Source organism: Hemiscyllium ocellatum, chromosome 39 (assembly GCF_020745735.1).
Source record: "Hemiscyllium ocellatum isolate sHemOce1 chromosome 39, sHemOce1.pat.X.cur, whole genome shotgun sequence".
In the NCBI taxonomy this organism is placed as follows: Eukaryota; Metazoa; Chordata; class Chondrichthyes; order Orectolobiformes; family Hemiscylliidae; genus Hemiscyllium; species Hemiscyllium ocellatum.
In genome coordinates, this window is record NC_083439.1 from 8213263 (window position 1) to 8233241 (window position 19979).

The following is a 19979-nucleotide window of genomic DNA, read 5'->3' on the forward strand; positions in this document are numbered from 1 at the left end:
GTGGATCTTGGGAAGGAGGTAGAACCGGGCAGTGCGGGGTTCCCAGACTATGAGGTTGGAAGCTGTGGATGGGAGATCTCCTGAGGTGATGAGGTTCTGCATGGTCTGGAAGATGATGGTTTGGTGATGGGGGGTGGGGTCGTGGTCGAGGGGGCAGTAGGAAGAGGTGTCCTCGAGTTGGCATTTGGCTTCAGTGGTGTAGAGGTCAGTGCGCCAGATTACCACTGTGCCCCCTTTATCCATTGGCTTAATGGTGAGGTTGGGATTGGAGCAGAGGGATTGGAGGGCTGCACGTTGTGAGGGTGAGAGGTTGGAGTGGGGGAGGGGGGTAGACAGGTTGAGGCAGTTAATGTCCCAGCGGCAGTTGGAAATGAAGAGGTCGAGGGCAGGTACTAGGCCAGCGCGGGGTATCCAGGTGGATGCAGTGTGTTGGAGGTGGGCGAAGGGGTCCTCGGAAGGTGGGCGGGAATCCTGATTGTGAAAGTAAGCTCGGAGGCGGAGGCGACGGAAGAATTGGTCGACGTCACGGCGTGCATTAAATTCATTGGTGCACGGACAGAGGGGGGTGAAGGTGAGTCCTTTGCTGAGGACTGATCGTTCATCCTCAGTGAGGGGGAGGTCTGGAGGGATGGTGAAAATTCGGCAGGGCTGGGAGCTGGGATCTGGTGTGGGTGTGGAGCTGGGAGTGGGGGCGGAACCTGTAACTGGAGTGGGTGTGGTGGTGGGGAAAATGGGGGTGGAGTCATGAGCAGGGTAGTGTTCCCCTCGGGATTCTGGGGGGTGGGGATAGTGACAGTGGGGTCTGTGGGGGGCGTGTCAGCAGAATGCAGGTGAGTGGCGCTGGAGGGGGCGGAAGTGGTGGTGACCACAGCAGTAGGGGTGGCGAAGTCATTGACCGTGTGGCATCAGCGATGATGTGAGGGGCAGACGTGATGTCACGTGTGACGCATGAGGAATTGTGAGGGGCGGAAGTGGCTGTGGGAGTGGCCATGATGGGGGCGGAAGTGACGTCTTCAATCAGCTTGGGGGTGGTAGCTGCATCAGCCGCATGGCTAATGGCGTTTCCGAGGCCAGTGGAATCTTCTGGAATGTTTGAAGAGCGCTAGTTATGGAGGTGGGTGGATAAACGTTTGTTGTACTTACAGTGTTTGATATTTGAGATGGAATTGAAATACTGTTTGTTGAGAGTGTGAATTCTCCTGAGGATGGAGTACAGAGTAGGTCCTTTGCAATTCTGAGAGAGTGTGGCCCTCAGCTGAGGCAGGGCTGACTGTAGAGAGGTTAGGTGTCAGTGCATTGCTGCGAGCGTGGAGCGGAGGATCCTTTGGAGCAGGTAAATGCAGATTTCCAACTCCGTCTGGACTCCCCATCTCCACCTCGACATCAATTCCTTCAATTATCTATTCCCCAACTGAATTATCACATCATCTTCTATAGATACCTTCGCCTGAACAACCTGCTCAGAGATGTTCTTCCACACCTCTGGAGCAAGTAGGAACTTGAACCCAGGTCTCCTGGCTCACAGGAGGGGACACTACACCACACAAGCCTCTCCTTAATCTTCGTGCCCTGATGGGATATAAGTCTGTGTCAGCTGATCTCAGGTGGTGGTGGGTGTGGCTCGCACTCAGTCCAGTGCCCATGCACCCTGCCTACGGGGTACTGCCCAGGATGGCATGGAACCCAGCTCTGGTCAGACATAATTCTGGACATTTCTCACAAGAACTTCCAGTCTCCTGCTGTTTTTATCTCTAATATCCCTTAGCACTAATGAATCAAGGCTCTCCAGAGAAAATTATCAATGAAAATGGAGCAGCACGGTGAATCGGTGGTTAGCACTGTTGCCTCACAGCGCCAGGGTCCCAGGTTCGATTCCAGCCTTGGGCAACTGTCTATGTGGAGTTTGCACATTCTCCCCATGTCTGTGTGGGTTTCCTCCGGGTGCTCTGATTTCCTCCCACAGTCCAAAGATTAGATTAGATTCCCTACAGTGTGGAAACAGGCCCTTCGGCCCAACAGTCCACACCGACCCTCCAAAGAGTCACCCACCCGGACCCATTCCCCTATATTTACCCCTGACTGATGCACCTAACACTGTGGGCAATTTAGCCTGGCCAACTTACCTGACATGCACATCTTTGTGTGCAGGTTAGGTGGATTGTCCATGCTAATTCTCCCCACAGTATCCAGGGATTTCCAGGTTAGGTGGGTTCACCTTGGGGAATGCAGGGTTACGGGGAGGGGGTGGGCATTGGTGGGATGCTCCTCGGAGGGTCAGTGCTAACTTGATGGGCTGAATGGCCTGCATCCACACCATAGAGATTCTGAATACACAGTTTCATGGGCTCATGGGGTTAACTTTAATCCTTGGAAACTCCGAGTCAATCCTGGAGGGGGGGTGCCCCCCCCCCCCCAACCTCCTCTCACCTCAATGAGGGGCAGATTGAGAGGTCAGCTCTCATTGTTGTGCCGTAACCTCAAAAGGAAACATTTACACCTCTGGTCGCCGTGCCACAGGAAGGATGTTGTGAAACTGGGAAGGGTGCAACAAGGATTGACAAGACTGTTACCAGGACTGGGGCAATGGGAGTGGGAGTGTGGGGGTTTGAGTTATAAGGAGAGGCTGGAGTGCGGAGGCTGAGGAGTGACCTTACAGAGGTTTATAAAATCATGAAGGGCATCGATAGGGTGAACTGACTAGGTCTATTCCCTAGAGTGGGAGAGTCCAGAACTAGAGGGCATAGGTTTAGGGTGAGAGGGGAAAGATGTGAAAGGGATCTAAGGGGCAACTTTTTCACACAGTGGGTGGTACGTGTATGGAATGAGCTACTAAGGGATGTGGTGGAGGCTGGTACAATTACAACATTTAAAAGGCATCTGGATGGGTACGTGAATAGGAAGGGTTGAGAGGGATGTGGGCTAATCACAGGGAAATGGGACTAGTTCAGTTTAGAAAACCTAGTCAGCATGGATGAGTTGGGCCGAAGGGTCTGGTTTGGAGGGATATGGTCCAGGTGCTGGCAGGTGAGACTAGATTGGGCTCAGATATCTGATCAGCATGGACAAGTTGGACCGAAGGGTCTGTTTCCATGCTGTACATCTCTATGACTCAACTCTCCCAGTTTTCTATCTCTCGAGTATGCTCTCTCGGTGTCAGGTTCGGGGTAATTCTGCACCATGTGTAACTGGCCATCTTGGAATTGACGTGGACCCTGGTTCTGATGCACAGTGAGGGCGGCTAGGGGGACAGCAAGTTGGTACAGCCATCTGTTCAGATGTGCACAGCATCAGGCTGAGACAAAAAAACTGTCTCAACCAAGAAAGACACTTGTGGGTATAAGATTCTTCAGTAGGCCACTCAGCCCCTCAGTCTGTTATGCCATTTTTAAAAATTCATTCGTGAACACATCGTTGGCTGGGCCAGCATTTATTTCCCATCCCTAATTGTTAAGGGTCAACCCCATTGCTGTGGGTCTGGAGTCACATGTCCGCCAGATCAAGTAAAGACAGTAGTTTCCTTCCCTGGAGGACATTAGTGAACCAGATGGGCTTTTCCTGACAATTGATTCATTAGACTCGTAATTCCAGATATTTATTGAATTCAAATTCCACCATCAACCATGGCAGAATTTGAACCCAGGTCCCCAGACCATTACCTGGGTCGCTGGATTAACTCTCTAGCAATAATACCACTAGGCCATTGCTGTTCCCCCTCCCCCCCCACAACAAGATCAAGGCAGATTTGCAACCCAATTCCACACACCCGCACTTGCCTCACATCCCGTAACATCTCGGGTTAAGATAAATCTAGCAACAGCAGATTTTCTTTTTAAAGTGACAGTGTAGCACAGAGCTTCCCAAAGAGGGTGGGAGGTCAGGTCAGTGGGTTCCCGAGCTGAAATTCTAGGGTCAGGAGTTCCAAGTCAGCAACAGCTTCTGCAGCATTCTGCTACTCCTCCTCCCTTTTGCTCTCGCAGGTCTGCTCCCATTAGCCCCTCCTCACATCTTTCACTGAGGCAGTGTGACCTTGAGATGGGGTCGCAGTGGGGATAAGTTTTGGGAAGCATGGAGCCAGCTTGTGGAAGAGAAACTGAGACACTTATAAAGTTAAATATCACACAACACCAGGTTATAGTCCAACAGGTTTCATTGGAAGCGCAATAGCTTTCCGATCACTCTAAAAGCTAGTGCTTCCAATTAAACCTGTTGGACTATAACCTGGTGTTGTGTGAGTTTTAACTTTGTACACCCCTGTCCAACACCGGCACCTTCAAATCGAGGCATTTATAAGTTTCTTTTTGTGGGGGAGGTTTTCTGCTAAGTTTCACTCCTGAAAGATCAGGCTCTAATTATAAGGCAAATTCCCCTCATCTAAGCTGCCCCCACTCCCAACTAAACCTCACTGACGATAAAATAAACACAAAAATCTCTCAGATAAAAACAACGCTGTCTGATTTACTGCAAGTTTAAAGGCAAGGTGTGGGTTGGGCTGCTAGAACTGGTGTTGCAAACTTCACCAACCCCCTCCCTCAGTGTTGATTTCCATATTTTAAGCTACCTTCTCCCCGCCTCCCTACCCCACTCTGCTCACTATATTTACAAGCCGAATAAATTAACATAGGTTAAAAGCAAAATATTGCAGATGTTGAAAATCTGGAATAAAAACGGCAAATGTTAAACAAACTCAGCAGGTCAGGCAGCAACTGTGGAGAGAGACACAAAGTTAATGATTGAAGTCAAATGTGACTCTTTTCCCCAATTCGAGAGTGAAGGTCTATTTGATTTGGACTGTTCATTCTATTTCTCTCTCCATGATGAGGCAGTGCTGCTGCAATATCATGTATTTCCACCAGAGGATGCTGCAGGACCAAGAAACTGTGGGGGCTGACTATCCTCTCAGTCAGAGTTTAGTTAATACGATGGAAACAGGGATTTACTTTGGGATTTTTCCCTGTACTTTGGATTGTTGCATCCTACAAACCCATCCGTTTTATTTTCTGCAGAATGGGAATATCAACAGAAATTGGACTGCAGGAAACTGTGGAGACAGCCAACTGATTTTCAGAGTTTGACTCAAATTCGAAAGATAAACAGAATTTTAACCAAAAGGACTTGCATTTATATAGCACCTTTCACCAGATGTCCCAAAACACTTCCACAGAAGCTGAAATACTTTCTGAACTGCTGCAGTATAGATAAATGCTTGGCAGTACAGAACCAAAATGTTACTAAAAGGAGTTTAGAAGTTAAAGCTTTTAAGCTTGCACTTGTCAGAAAAGGAAGACAAGACACAGATTTGAAGAAAAGAGACTCCATTTCATGCAGCATGGGCAGAGGGTGCTGATTGGTTGGACCATCATCAACATGGAGATACAGCAAGAGCATTTAACTGTCAATCTTAATTCCCAGATCCAGCAACTGGCTTCTGATTGATTAGGATGTTTCCAAGCAGAGATCGGTAGCCTCCATGACCCCAACACAATATATGGACAAATCCTTTTGACCACAGAAAGCATTATGTTTTGTATCTCTGTAGTTTAAGAATTAGGATTGACAGTTAACTGCTGTTGCTGCATCCCCATGTCAATGATGGTCTTACCAATTAGCACTCTCTTCTCATGCCCTTTTCTTTGTTGCATCCTAGTCTTGATGATCACAAAACAAAAACCTTTGACTGTTTGTCTCCTGTAAGCAATGTTTAAATGTAGAAAAGTAGCAGCCAATTTGTGCACTGGAGGATTTCACAAACAACTCTATCAGTTTTTGTAATGTTCAGTGTGGGACAAATATTGAACATGATGCCAGGAAAACTCCCTATTTTCCATAGAAGCTTTTATACCCAGATGAGGAAGCAGACAGGACCTGGATTCATTGTCTCATCTGAATGATATCAGTATTGACAGTGCAGAATTCCTGTGGTACCGCACTGGAGAGAGTCAGCCTGTGTGTGTGTGTGTGTGTGTGTGTGAGTGTGTGTATCTGTGTCTGTGTGTGTGTCTATATATGTGTGCGTATATGTTTGTGTGTGTGTCTGTGTCTGTCTATGGCCAATCCAACCTATCCTGCACATCCCTGGACACTATGGGATAATTCAGCATGGCCAATCCACCCTAACCTGCACATCCCTGGACACTATGGGGTAATTCAGCATAGCCAATCCACCCTAACCTGCACATCCCTGGACACTATGGGGTAATTCAACATGGCCAATCCACCCTTGCCTGCATATCCCTGAACACTATGGGGTAATTCAACATGGCCAATCCACCCTAACCTGCACATCCCTGGACACTATGGGGTAATTCAACATGGCCAATCCACCCTTGCCTGCATATCCCTGAACACTATGGGGTAATTTAGTACGGCCAATCCACCCTTATCTGCACATCCCTGGACACTATAGAGTAATTTAGCATGGCCAATCCACCCTAACCTGCACATCCCAGGGCACTATGGGACAATTTAGCATGGCCAATCCACCCTAACCTGCACATCTTTGGACTGTGGGAGGAAACCCACGCAGACACGGGGAGAATGGTGGTGTGGAGTTTGCACAATCACCCAAACCTGGAATTGAACCCGGGTCCCTAGTGCTGTGAGCCACCCTGCTGCCCCTGCCACTTCATATCTCAGCTCTCCTCTGTGTCATTCGACATAATATTGGTACAATGAACCTGTAAATGATTTTCTGGATATTTACAGAGCTGGGAAAACTGGGAGAGCTCTTGTGAAGGGAGGTCTGATAATGCAATTAGGGAGAAGATCCTTGTACTTAAAAAGCACCTTTCAGCTCAATAATGCTTCACAGCCAACGAAATCCTTTTCAAAGTGTGGTCCCTGTAATAATGTAAAGAGTGAAACAGAGACAGAGTGAGGAATTCAAAGAGACACCAACAAATAAGAAGCGGGAATGGCATAACACTGAGATTCACATCAAATATATCTTCCTGTATTTACTGGCTAAAATCCATTCAGTGAATTTTACATTCCTGTGACCGGAAACAATAGTTTCTAAGATGGCTGAACATTTCAATGACGGCCACTGACAAATTCCAAAGCCATTAAGATGGGGTCAGCCTGCTGAAAGGTCTCAATCACCTTAAAGAGGAGTTAATGGAAACATCTCCTGAGCCATTCAAAAAGCAGTCAATCACTCAAGGACTCAACCTCGGGATCAAACGTTTATCGCAATCACCTCAAACAGTAACTACCAGCTGAGAAAGGAAGACATCTTGTCATTACTGAATCATGATTTCGGGAGGGAATGGTGTAGCGGTATTATTGCTAACTTATTAAGCCAGAGAGCCAGGTAATAATCTGCTAGACCATGGTAAATGGTGGAATATGAATACAGATCTGGATTTGAGAATCTAATGATGACCTTGAATCATTAACTGTCAGAGGTAAGAAAAACATCACTAGTATCCTTCAGGGAAGGAAATCTGTCATCCTTCCCTGGTCTGGCCTATATGTGACTCCACACTCACAGCAATGTGGATGATTCTTAATTGCCCTCTGGGCAAGTTAGGGATAGGGCAATAAATGTTGGCCTGAAATTGACAACATAAATGGATAAGGTGGTAAAGAATACATATGGTGTGTTTGCCTTCATCACTCAGGATACTGAATACAAAAATTGGCAAGTCATGTTACAGCTGTATAAAACTTTAGTTCAGCCACGTTTGGGGTATTGTGTACAGTTTTGGTCACCACACTATGGGAAGGATGTGGTGGCTTTGGAGAGGTTGCAAAAGAGGTTTACCAGGATGTTGCCTGGATTGGAGTAGATTAGCTATAAGGAGAGGTTGGACAAACGTGGATTGTTTTCACGAGAGCATTGCTTACTGAGGATCTCTGCCATTCATTACATAGTTTCCTCTGGCATTTGACCTCTCAAAATGCATCACCTCCCACCTGTCCGGATTAAACTCCATCTGCCATTTCTCTACCCAACTTTCCAACTGATCTATGTCCTCCTGTATCCTTTGGGAACCTTACTAACTATTCATAATTTCACCAATTTTCATGTCATCTGCAAACTTACAAATCAGGCCACCTACATTTTCATTCAAAGCATTCATATATATCACAAACAACAGAGGTCCCAGAATCAATCCTTGTGGAACACCACTGATTACAGATTTCCAGTCAGAAAAACATACTTCCACAATTACCCTCTGTCTACTGAGACCAAGCCAATTTTGTATTTAACTCACAACTCACTGTGGATCCCATGTGACTTAATAACCATTTACAATCTACAAAAGTAGTATGCATATAACTTTCACTGGACTTTTTAAAGACTGCTCAATCTACTTTCCCAACCTGTAATTTACTTGCGAGTGAGCTCTGAATGCATGTATGTATATAATGCAAAATGTTAACATTATTTTTATTAGACTGGATTAAATATGATAAATTCAATTCCTTTTTTTTTAGAAGATAATGCACAAGGAAATCTGTCTGTGTAATTTTTTTAAGGTCGCAGCACCTAAACTGTGGAACATTCGCTGAACCGCTAGGTAATCTTTTTAAAAATACCCACTGCGATCAAATCAGAAGTGGGAAAGAGAGAGAGAAGAACCCTTTGACTTCTTGTCCATGTGAATGAAAAACCAGAGGAATTCAAAAGGGAGATGAATAGAGTGCAAGCTGGGTACGTGCCCCGGGAAATAAATATGGCAGGTCCAAATCTAGAGCACACTAGCTGACTAAAGATAATGATGAGAAAATAAGGAAGGGAAAGGAGGCATGTGATGCACACCAGAATAATAACAGCAATATAAATCAGGGAAGGTCTCTCAAAAGCAGGACAGAGACTAAAGCCGGATTAAGGAAGGCTGTGAGAAAGCATCAGCAAAGGATGGCAAACCGCACTAAAACAAACAGCAAAACATTCTTCAGATGAATAGGTGAAGATTATTAAAGGATAGAGCAAGACTGTAAAGGAATCAACAGGGGAAAGCTGCTCACTGAAGCAAAGGATACACGGAGGAACTCGATGAACATTTTGTTTCTGTTCTTTGCCAAACTAAAGATGGCCAAGTTGAGAATGTGTATGTTGAGAAACTGAACAGTGTAGAGAGACAGAGACACAGGGAGAGAGATGAAGGAGAGGTGCTAAAAAGGCTGGCAGCACTCCGGGTAGAGAATTCACCAGGGCCCGAGGTTGCTGAAGGAGCAAATTGAGAATCCCACCCTGCCCTTGTAGCCAAACAAATTCTCGCTAGGCCCCCATTCTCCGGGACCCCCATCCTGCTCTCAGTCATCTGTGCCCTGGGTCTCTCCGTGACTGGGAACCATCTTTGCCCCAGGTCCATTACAAGCAGGATCTCAAGAGGCAGGATTACCATCCCCCTCCCCCACCCCGGGGTGCTTGATCTTAATGTAACCTTTACATTGACCACCTCCACACCTGAGAGGCACTTAACCCTAGAGGAGCTGCCCCGAAGGAGACAATGACAGTGTACACTGCCTCTCCAGCCAGTGGGGTAGGTGTTCAGGTCTAAATGCTTGTGAGAGAATGAGAGAGATTGAGGCAAAGATTGAGGGTCAAGGAGAGTGCATGTGAGACAGAGAGTTACAGACAGACAGAGATAGAGAGGAGGAGTAGAACGGGCAGATTGAGGAGCAGGGAGGGTTGGAGGGAAGAGTGTGAGACAGACAAGCAGATCAAGTCACGATGAAAAAGAAATAGCAAGAAAGAATGAGACACACAACAGTGCAAAGAGTCGAAACTCAGTCAGAACATGTGTACTGCCTTAATAACAATCCAGTGAGGATTACAAAAATCCTTTCTGCTTTACATTCTGAGATCTGTTCTTTCAGATTACGAAGGGGAACAAGTGGCCACTGTTTATAATATTCATGTGTTTTATGAGTGATTTATGTCAACAATACTGGTATACAAAGTCGATTAGATTATAACAACTACGTTGACCCCTAACCCTACCTCAGTACAAAGCAACATAGCCTCATCAAACACATTCATTAAGATACCCTATCACTGCGTTTTCTGTCTAGCAAACCACAAATTCCATAGCAATGATTTCTATGGCAACTCATCCCATTGCTCTGAATGTTACATCCGACACAAAAGGACTCCCAGTGTTAAGGATGTGTCTTTGAATCATCTTATATCCTCAAAAAGCTTAAGATGCGCCTTATCAATGTCTAAAACTCTGTCAGGCTGCTGCGAGTATAATCCATCCCTGTTTTATAAACAAACAGGGTCACACATTGTACACATTGGTGATTCTAGCAATTCCAATCTGATGTGACTGAGGGAGGAATGTTGTCCCGGGAAAGTGGGATAGCTCCGCACTCCTCTTAGATAACTCCCAGCTCTGTGTTGGGAGTGGGCAATTTACTCTGATCACTCAACTAAACAACAGGGAATGAAGCATTTATTCAGTTCTGTCCTCCGACAGTACTCAATGCTCACTCTCCAATAGCATAACACTCCCTCAGCACTGACCTTCCGACAGTGTGGCACTCCTTCTGCACTGACACCCTGACAGTGCGGCACTCCCTCAGCACTGACCCTCCGACAATGCGGCAGTCCCTCAGCACTGACCCTCTGACAGTGCGGCACTCCCTCTGTACTGACCCTCTGATAGTGCAACATTTCGTCAGTACTGACCCTCCGACAGTGAGACACTCCCTCGGTACTGACCCTCTGACAGTGCGGCACTCCCTCAGCACTGACCCTCCGACAGTGAGGCACTCCCTCAGTACTGACCCTCCAACAGTGCGGCACTCTCTCAGTACTGACCCTCTGACAGTGAGGCACTCCCTCAGCACTGACCCTCCGACAGTGAGGCACTCCCTCAGCACTGACCCTCTGATAGTACAACGCTTCACGAGGTTGGAGAAGATTTGTAGCTCAGGCTGATGTTCTAGATGTAGGTTTGCTCACTGAGCTGGAAGGTTCATTTTCAGATGTTTCATCACCATACCTGGTAACATCATCAGTGAACGTTGTGCTGGAAAAGCACAGCAGATCAAGCAGCATCTAAGGAGCAGGAGAATCAACATTTCTGGCAAAAGTCCTTCATCAGGAATGAATCAGTCAAAGTGGTGTCCTTCTTCATCCGTATGTAAGGGTACTAGAGAGAGTAGGTCATGTCTTTTTGTGGCTAGTTGATGTTCATGTATCCTGGTGGCTAGTTTTCTGCCTGTTTGTCCAATGAAGTGTTTGTTACACTCCTTGCAAGGTATTTTGCAAATGACATTAGTTTTGCTTGTTGTCTGTATAGAGTCTTTCAAGTTCATTAGCTGCTGTTTTAGTGTGTTGGTGGGTTTGTGGTCTACCATGATGCCAAGGGGTCTGAGTAGTTGGCAGCATTTCCAAAATGTCTTTGACATAGGGGAGAGTGGCTAGGGTTTCTGGACGTGTTTTGTCTGCTTGGTTGGGTTTGTTGCTGACAAATCGATGGACAGTACTCATTGGGTACCCATTCTTTTTTAATACACGGTATAGATGGTTTTCTTCTGTTCTTTGTAGTTCCTCTGTGCTGCAGCGTGTGGTGGCTCATTGAACTAATGTTCTAATGCAACTTTGTTTGTGAGTGTTGGGATGATTGCTTCTGTAGTTCACTTCCTCAGCACTGACCCTCCAACAGTGTGGCACTCCCTCAGTACTGACCCTCCCACAGTGCGGCACTCCCTCAGCACTGACCCTCCCACAGTGTGGCACTCCCTCAGCACTGACCTACCAACAGTACAGTGCTCCCTCAGCACTGACCCTCCCACAGTGCAGCACTCCCTCAGTACTGACCCTCCCACAGTGCAGCACTCCCTCAGCACTTACCCTCCCACAGTGCAGCACTCCCTCAGCACTGACCTTCCGACAGTGCAGCGCTCCCTCAGCACTGACCTTCCGACAGTGTGGCACTCCCTCAGCATTGACCCTCCCGCAATGCGGCACTCCCTCAGTACTGACCATCTGACAGTGCGACACTCCCTCAGCACTGACCATCCTACAGAGGGGCGCTCCCTCAGCACTGACCCTCCCACAGTGTGACACTCCCTCAGCACTGACCATCTGACAGTGCGACACTCCCTCAGCACTGACCCTCCTACAGAGGGGCACTCCCTCAGCACAACCTCCGACAGTGCAGCACTCCCTCAGCACTGACCCTCCCACAGTGCGGCACTCCCTCAGCACTGACCCTCCGACAGTGTGGCAGTCCCTCAGCACTGACCCTCCGACAGTGCGGCACTCCCTCATCACTGACCTTCTGACAGTGCAGCACTCCCTCAGCACTGACCCTCCCACAGTGCGGCACTCCCTCAGCACTCACCCTCTGATAGTGCGGCACTCCCTCAGCACTGACCCTCCGACAGTGCAGTACTCCCTCCGGTCTGCATCTGTGCTACAACTGGGGACTGGTTGTGAGGTGAACTATGTGGTGTAAGTGGAGAGCCCATTGACTCTGACCAATTTGCTGATCTAGCGAGGGCAATATTGAGCTTGGTCACTAGGACTGCTCATCGAACTGCTCTTGTTCCACATAGACCTGGAGTTGACGATGGAAACCTTTGCTACTAATCTCGAAGACTTGTTCAAAGTCATGGAGGGAAATATGGAAGCTATGTTTTAAGCTCAGATGTATCAAACCACACAGCTTGCTAAAGACTTTGACTTCTGTTTGATTACAACACAAATATTAGCATTGACCAGATGGGCAGAATGGCTGATTTCCCAGCTGTAAATGCTGTAGCGTTCTGAAAGGTGCCATGGTATTATGTAGTAAAAACAGTCCAAGTTGTTTCAAAAGAACAAGTTTAAACAACGATAAACAGAAACTAATGTTCTGAAGAAGAGTCATATCAGACTCGAATGTTGCTGAGTTTCTTCAGCAATTTTTGTTTTTATTTCAGATCTGCAGCATCTGCTGTATTTTATTTTTATTATAAACAAAACTTGATCCTGGACCCAAAATGGAAATGTTCCAAATATTGACTCATAATGCTCTTGCGAAGAACTTTGGGACATTTTAATGTGTTAAAGGGAAGTTGTTGTTGTTGAATGGGGCTAATTGTATAGGAACATAGCAACTGGAGTTGGCCATTCAGCCCATCGAGCCAGCTCCGCTATTCAAAACGATCCTGGCTGATCAAACATTTCAATGCCTTTTACCCACACGTTCCCATAACCCTGTACCCCACTGGGAATCAGAAATCTATCCATCCCTATCTTAAACATACTCAAAGAGTGAGGTTCCACAGCCCTTTGTGGCAGAGAATTCAAAAGATTCACAACCCTCTGATAAATAAACATTTCTTCATCTTGGCCCAACGTTGCACCCCTCTTCTTTTTAACTTGTGTCCCCTGGTTCCCCCAGCAGGGGGAGCTTCATTCTTGTATTGAAGTCGTCTGTCCCTTGAAGAGCTTTGTCACTTTCAATGCTTTAAGCCTCGAAAGAATACAGCCCAGTTTGGCCTACCCTGAATGGGTCTTTCAAAGCTGGGCTGAATGACTGTAATGTGTATGTAATTCTGTAAATGTGATGCAGTAGGACTGATGGGTTGACTGCTCTCTTACGTATTTCACATCAATGTCAATCAAATTAGAACTTTATTTGACTTTTTTTTCACAGGCCGTGGCTGTTGCTGACGAGAGCAGTTTCTGTTGCCCGTCCCTAACTGACCTTGAGGAGGTGGGGGTGAACTCCCCAGTTCATTCTGCACTGCACCTTGGCACAACAGAATAGCTCAATGACTAAGCGGCAACTCAGAGTCAGCAACTTTGCTGTGGCCCTGGACTAACGAGGTCAGATCGGGTAAGGGTGGCAGATCTCTTTCCCTTGAACCGGTTGGGTTTCAGCGATGATTGTTGATGTTTGCTCAGTCATTTTGAGTGAGACAAGCTTTCAGTTCCACCACCTGCTGCAGTGGAACATGTCTACTCCACCCCCATTTACTTGGTGCTTTTGATTACTAGTCCAGTATCATTACCAATAATCTCATGTCTCCCCCAGTAGATGGAATCAGGATGTAAATCCTTAATATTAAAGGATTGGACACTCTGGAGGCAGGAAACATGTTTCCGCTGATGGGTGAGTCCCGAACCAGAGGACACAGCTTAAAAATAAGGGGTAGGCCATTTAGGACAGAGATGAGGAGAAACTTCTTCACCCAGAGAGTGGTGGCTGTGTGGAATGTCCTGCCCCAGAGGGCAGTGGAGGCCCAGTCTCTGGATTTGTTTAAGAAAGAGTTGAATAAAGCTCTCAAGGATAGTGGAATCAAGGGTTATAGAGATACGGCAGGAACAGGATACTGATTGAGGATGATCAGCCATGATCAGAATGAATGGTGGTGCAGGCTTGAAGGGCAGAATGGCCTACTCCTGCACCTATTGTCTACTGTCTAAACCAGTTGCAATGGCAGTGCTAGCTCAAGGGCTAAATGGCCAGCTGCTCTCCCATTGTTTCTATGAACATGTGTACAGTTGTGTAGACGGTCTGAGAATTCTCTGTGCTTTGGTTGCTGACCCTTTGCCAACAGAAACAGTTTCTCCTTAACCTTCATCACATTGAATGTCTCTATTAAATCGCCCTTCTGCTCTGAGGGCCATAATCAAACTCAACGCAGCTCAAAACTCCCAAATACCATTCAGCTACCTTTCACCACAATGTTATCGATGCCAGGATTGAGAAATGTAAAAGTAATATGTAGATAAAAGCCACATGGGGGATACAGTAGCATAATATCACTGGGCTAGTAATCCAGAGACCTCAGTTAACGTGGGGACATGGGTTCAAGTCCCACCATGGAAACTGATGGAGTGAGCTGCCAAAGGAAGTAGTGGAGGCTGGAATAATTACAACATTTAAATGGCATAATTTGGGGATGCTGGTGTTGGACTTGAGTGGACAAAGTTAAAAATCACACGACACCAGGCTATAGTCCAACAGGTTTATTTGGAAGCACTAGCTTTTGGAGCGCTGCTCCTTCATCAGGTGGTTGTGGAGTACAATTGTGTAACATTTAAAAGGCATCTGGATGGGTTTATGAATAGGAAGGGTTTAGAGGGATAGGGCCCAAGTGCAGGCAAATGGGATTAGATTAGGTTGAGATATCTGGTCAGCATGGACCAGTTGGGCCAAAGGGTCTGTTTCCGCGCTGTACATCTCTATGGCTCTATAATCACTAAACCAGGAGGGAATTTCAAAAAACTATTCTTTAAAGGGAAAAAACTGCCATCCTTTCCAACGTTCTCACTAAGCTGTGGTCTACTGGGAGGTTCTACACTCCTTTGCTACTGTCTTGATGCATTGGCCTCCATTTGCCAGGTATGGAATGTATATCCAGAAACAGAAATTGCTGGAAAAGCTCAGCAGGTCTACCAGCATCTGAGGAAAGAAACCTGAGTTAATGTTTCTGGTCCAGTGACCCTTTCGAGATGCTGCTAGACCTGCTGCGCTTTTCCAGCAATCTCTGGTTTGGTTTCTAGTTTACAGCATCCGCAGTTCTTTCGGTTTTTATGGACTGTAGATGTCCCCTCAGTGGAGAAACTATTACAGTCAATGCTGATCCTTACCCAGTCCAGTCGACATGTGCCTCCAGACTCGCAGCAATGTGCTTTACTCTTAACTCCCCTCAGAAATAGGAGAAAGTGAGGACTGCAGATGCTGGAGATCAGAGCTGAAAATGTGTTGCTGGAAAAGCGCAGCAGGTCAGGCAGCATCCAAGGAGCAGGAGAGTCAACCTTTCGGGCATGACCCCTTCTTCAGGTTTTCCTGAAGCAGGGCTCATGGCCGAAACGTTGACTCTCCTGCTCCTTCGATGCTGCCTGACCTGCTGCGCTTTTCCAGCAACACATTTTCAGCTCCCCTCAGAAATAGCCTGGAGTTCAAGGACCATGAGGGATGGACTACATGCTGGCCTCGCCTGTGATGCCCACATCCCAAGGAAGAATACATCTTTAAATATTGCATTTCTATGCAGTACACCTCAACGATGAATCTTTCCTCTCTCTCTCTCCTTAAGGTAGAAAGCTTGAAAAGAAACCCTGATGTGGGAAACCCAACTCTACCCCCACTCGCTCATCAGTCTATCTGGCACAGGACACTCAGGAGAGAAGCAATCAGTCACCTTAGTAATGGCTGGGGTTTTTCCTACTTGTTCTTATGGTGTGGCAAAATACTACAGACTGATAGAATACAATACACCAGGCATCAACCTGTAGTGATTGTACCAAGGGCAGGCAGGTGGACCTCAGAGAGTATGAGTTTCCTGTTTGGGGCTGTTAATCTGGTCCAATCAGAGAGCACTGGCTGTCAGGGGTTCTGTTCACTCTGTGAGTACATACACTGTGTACGTTGACATAAAGGGTGACTTGGTGACAGGATACCAGCCTCCGTGGAATTGCTTCACAACCATTCAGAGGAACTGACAGAACCATGGTTTGACAAAAGGTCCTGTTCCTGGAACTGAAGGAACCATTCAAATGGTCATCAGTGAATTAAGTTAAAAATCACACAACATCAGATTATAGTCCAACAGGTTTATTTGGAAATACTAGCTTTTGGATGAAGGAGCGTTGCTCCGAAAGCTAGTGCTTCCAAATAAACCTGTTGGACTGTAACCTGGTGCTGTGTGATTTTTAACATTGAACACCCCAGTCCAACACCAGCACCTTCAAGTCATCAGTGAATGAAACTACCAACTTCCACCAAATAGTTGCCTGTTTTGTATAAATATCACAAAAATGAGGCAAGACACAAGATAGCCTGGGCTCGAGAATGAGGAGGATAGGAGAGGGAATAAAGTGGAAGCAAGAACTGGAATAAGAGTTGGAAGCCTGGGTAAAAAGAGGGAGAGAGAAAGACAACAATAAATAGAGAGTGAGATACGAACAAATGAGGGACAGACTCTGAGAGTGAGAGTGAGAATAAAGGAGAGAGGCAGCTTTCATTTACAGTTCTGATGAAAAATCGTCAACCTGGAACATTAACTCAGATTTGCTTTCTACAGAATGCTGTCAGATCTGCTCAGTTTCTCCAGCAATTTTGGCTTTTATTTCAAATTTCTAGCCTCTGTGGTATTTTGACTTTACACCTTACTTTTGGGAAAGGTGTTTGATAAATCACTGGATTATCAAACTGCCTCAATTCACTGAACTTGTAGTGTTCATAGATTCATAGAATCCCTACAGTGTAGAAACAGGCCATTCAGCCCATTGACTCTAAACTGACCCTTCAAAGAGCATACCCCAACCCCTTCCCTGTAGGCTAGCCCACCTAACCTGCACATCTCTGGACACTGTAGAACAATCTTTCATGGTCGGTCCACCCTAACCTGCATACTTTCTGACTGAGAGGAAACCGGAGCATCCGGAGGAAACCTACACAGGCATGGGGAGAATGTGCAAACTCCACACAGTCTCCAGGGTCCCTGGTGCTGTGAGGCATGGTGGTTCAGTGGCTAGCACTGCTGCCTCACAGTGCCAAAGACCTGAGTTCAATTCCACCCTCAGGCAGCTGTCTGTGTGGAGTTTGCACGTTCTCTCTGTGCCTGGTTCCCTCCAGGTGCTCTGGCTTTGCTCACAGTCCAGAGTTGTGTAGGTTAGGATGATTGGCCACGGAAATTGTCCCGTAGTGTCCAGAGATGTGCAGGTTAGGTGGGTTAGCAATGGGAAATGCAAGGTTATAGAATAAAGGGGGTAAGATGCTCTTCAGAGGTTGGTGTGGACCCGATGGGCCAAATGGCCTGCTTGCACACTATAACTCTATCAGTCACTTTTAACAGTCTTTGTCTCAGAAACTCTGTCTTGGCTGAGGCACTATCCGTACGGAGCTGCACTCCAGCAACAGGCAACACCTGTTGGGCGGCACGGTGGCACAGTGGTTAGCACTGCTGTCTCACAGCGCCAGAGACCCGGGTTCAATTCCCGCCTCAGGTGACTGACTGTGTGGAGTCTGCACATTCTCTCCATGTCTGCGTGGGTTTCCTCCCACACTCCAAAGATGTGAAGTGGCCACGCTAAATTGCCTGTAATGTTAGGTAAGGGGTAAATGTAGGGGTATGGGTGGGTTGCGCTTCGGCAGGTCAGTGTGGACTTGTTGGGGCGAAGGGTCTGTTTCCACACTGTAAGTAATCTAATCTAAACCTTTGAGAGTGAACTCTGACAGTATAAACTGATATTAATTCAGCTGAAGGTCCCTCTAACTCATTTTATAATTGTGCCTGACATTGCACTCTCAATGTTTGGTGAATGGTGGTTAAAGCAAAGCTGAGTATTGCCAAATGAACAAAGAATCAACAGCGTTACTTATTTCAAAAACTCTTTTCGATCCTAATCTACAGGTTCCTCTGGAAAGCCAAGCAGCTGTGACTGAAGAATGCAGATAGACTGTTATTTGACCTACACACCCGACAAACAGATTGAATTAGTCAGTAATATTGCCCATGAATCAACCTGGAGTGCACACAAGGGAAGGAAATGGCGGAAGAACCTATTTTTGGAATTCATTGTTTCAATAATTTGGAGGCTAAACCGTAAATAACTCTGACGGGAGAAAATCACAGAGTGGTGAGGGAATAGTTGAGGAAAATGTAAAGAATTAAGAAAGGGCTTGTGCTATTCTGCAAAATCTGCTACTTCCCACCCAAGAGATGCTGAAACATAGCTTCACGTCAAGGCAAGTCGACTGATGATCAAAGAATTATTACACTGGAGATGGCCATTCAGCCCATCGTGCCTGCACTGGGTTCTATTACCTAGTGCCAATCTCCTGCTTTTTCCCCATACTCTTGCATGTTATTTCTACCCAAATAATTATCCAATCCCTCAATTGAAGCTGCCTCCATCATATTTCCAGTCAGTGCATTCCATACCCAAACTATGGGTTGTCAGAAAGTTTCTTTCTCACATGGCCCTTGCACTTTTAGCACATCACTTACATCCTCTCTGTCAAATCACCTCTCAGCCTTTATCTGTCTGAGGATGTGTGACTCTGTGCTGTGAAAGTGGACTGTTCATTCTTTATCTGCATCCAGCTACATTCACCGGGCTTTCACTTCCCAATATCCACTCTAAACGAAATTCCATCAGCCCCAGTCATGAAAATTCCGATTAACAATGTTTCAGTGGAACTGTTCCCAATTTTTCAACCTTGTCTCACAAAAGCTTTCCAGTTTTACACCTGATCTGGGTAAATAAAATTAAATGGTAATGAAGGCAATTCCTTTCTGTGGGAGCTTGGCTGCCTCATTCGACAGTCTAAATAATTTAATGCCTATGAAGGAGGTGAGAGCTTTGATTGAGCAATTCAGTAAAGCGTGGGCTTAACACAAATTGGGGAAATCCGAATCCAAAATCCTGATCTCAAGCCAGAATATAATTCCACTTATTACACAAAAGGACATCTACTGATTACATTACATAATGGCATAATGGTATTATCGTATCAGACCATGACATTTTGATAGGAAGATGGTCATGTCATGGTAATGTCACTGGCCTAGTAATCCACAGGCTCAGGTAAATATCCAAGTGTTCGCATCCCACTATAGAAGCTGATAGATTTTGAATTCCATTTTCTGGATTTCAAAGCTGGTGCCATTGATGGTAATCGCGAAACCGTCACCAATGGTCAGGCAAACGCATCTGATGTGCTTTAGGGAAGGAAATCTGCTGGTTCAGAGTCACAACAGTATGGGTGGCTCTCAGCTACCCTCTGTAAGGGTGCAGAAAGTCACTCAGTTCAAGGTCATTTAGGGATGGGCAATGAATTCTGGTCTTGCCAGCAATGCCCACATCCTATGAAACAGGATCCCAGCAACTGGCAGCAGGGAAACGGTCAAGAACAATAGAGACTTGAAGAGCAGGAGAAACCAATTTGAGCCACCATGACTGCTCTAGACTAACAAGGGCGTTGAAGAGTGTGGTGCTGCACATTCAGGCAGTATGTCTACACCCCTGTGGGGTCTTGCTGTGCACCCCATGACCTGGGAGAAGGTTTCACATT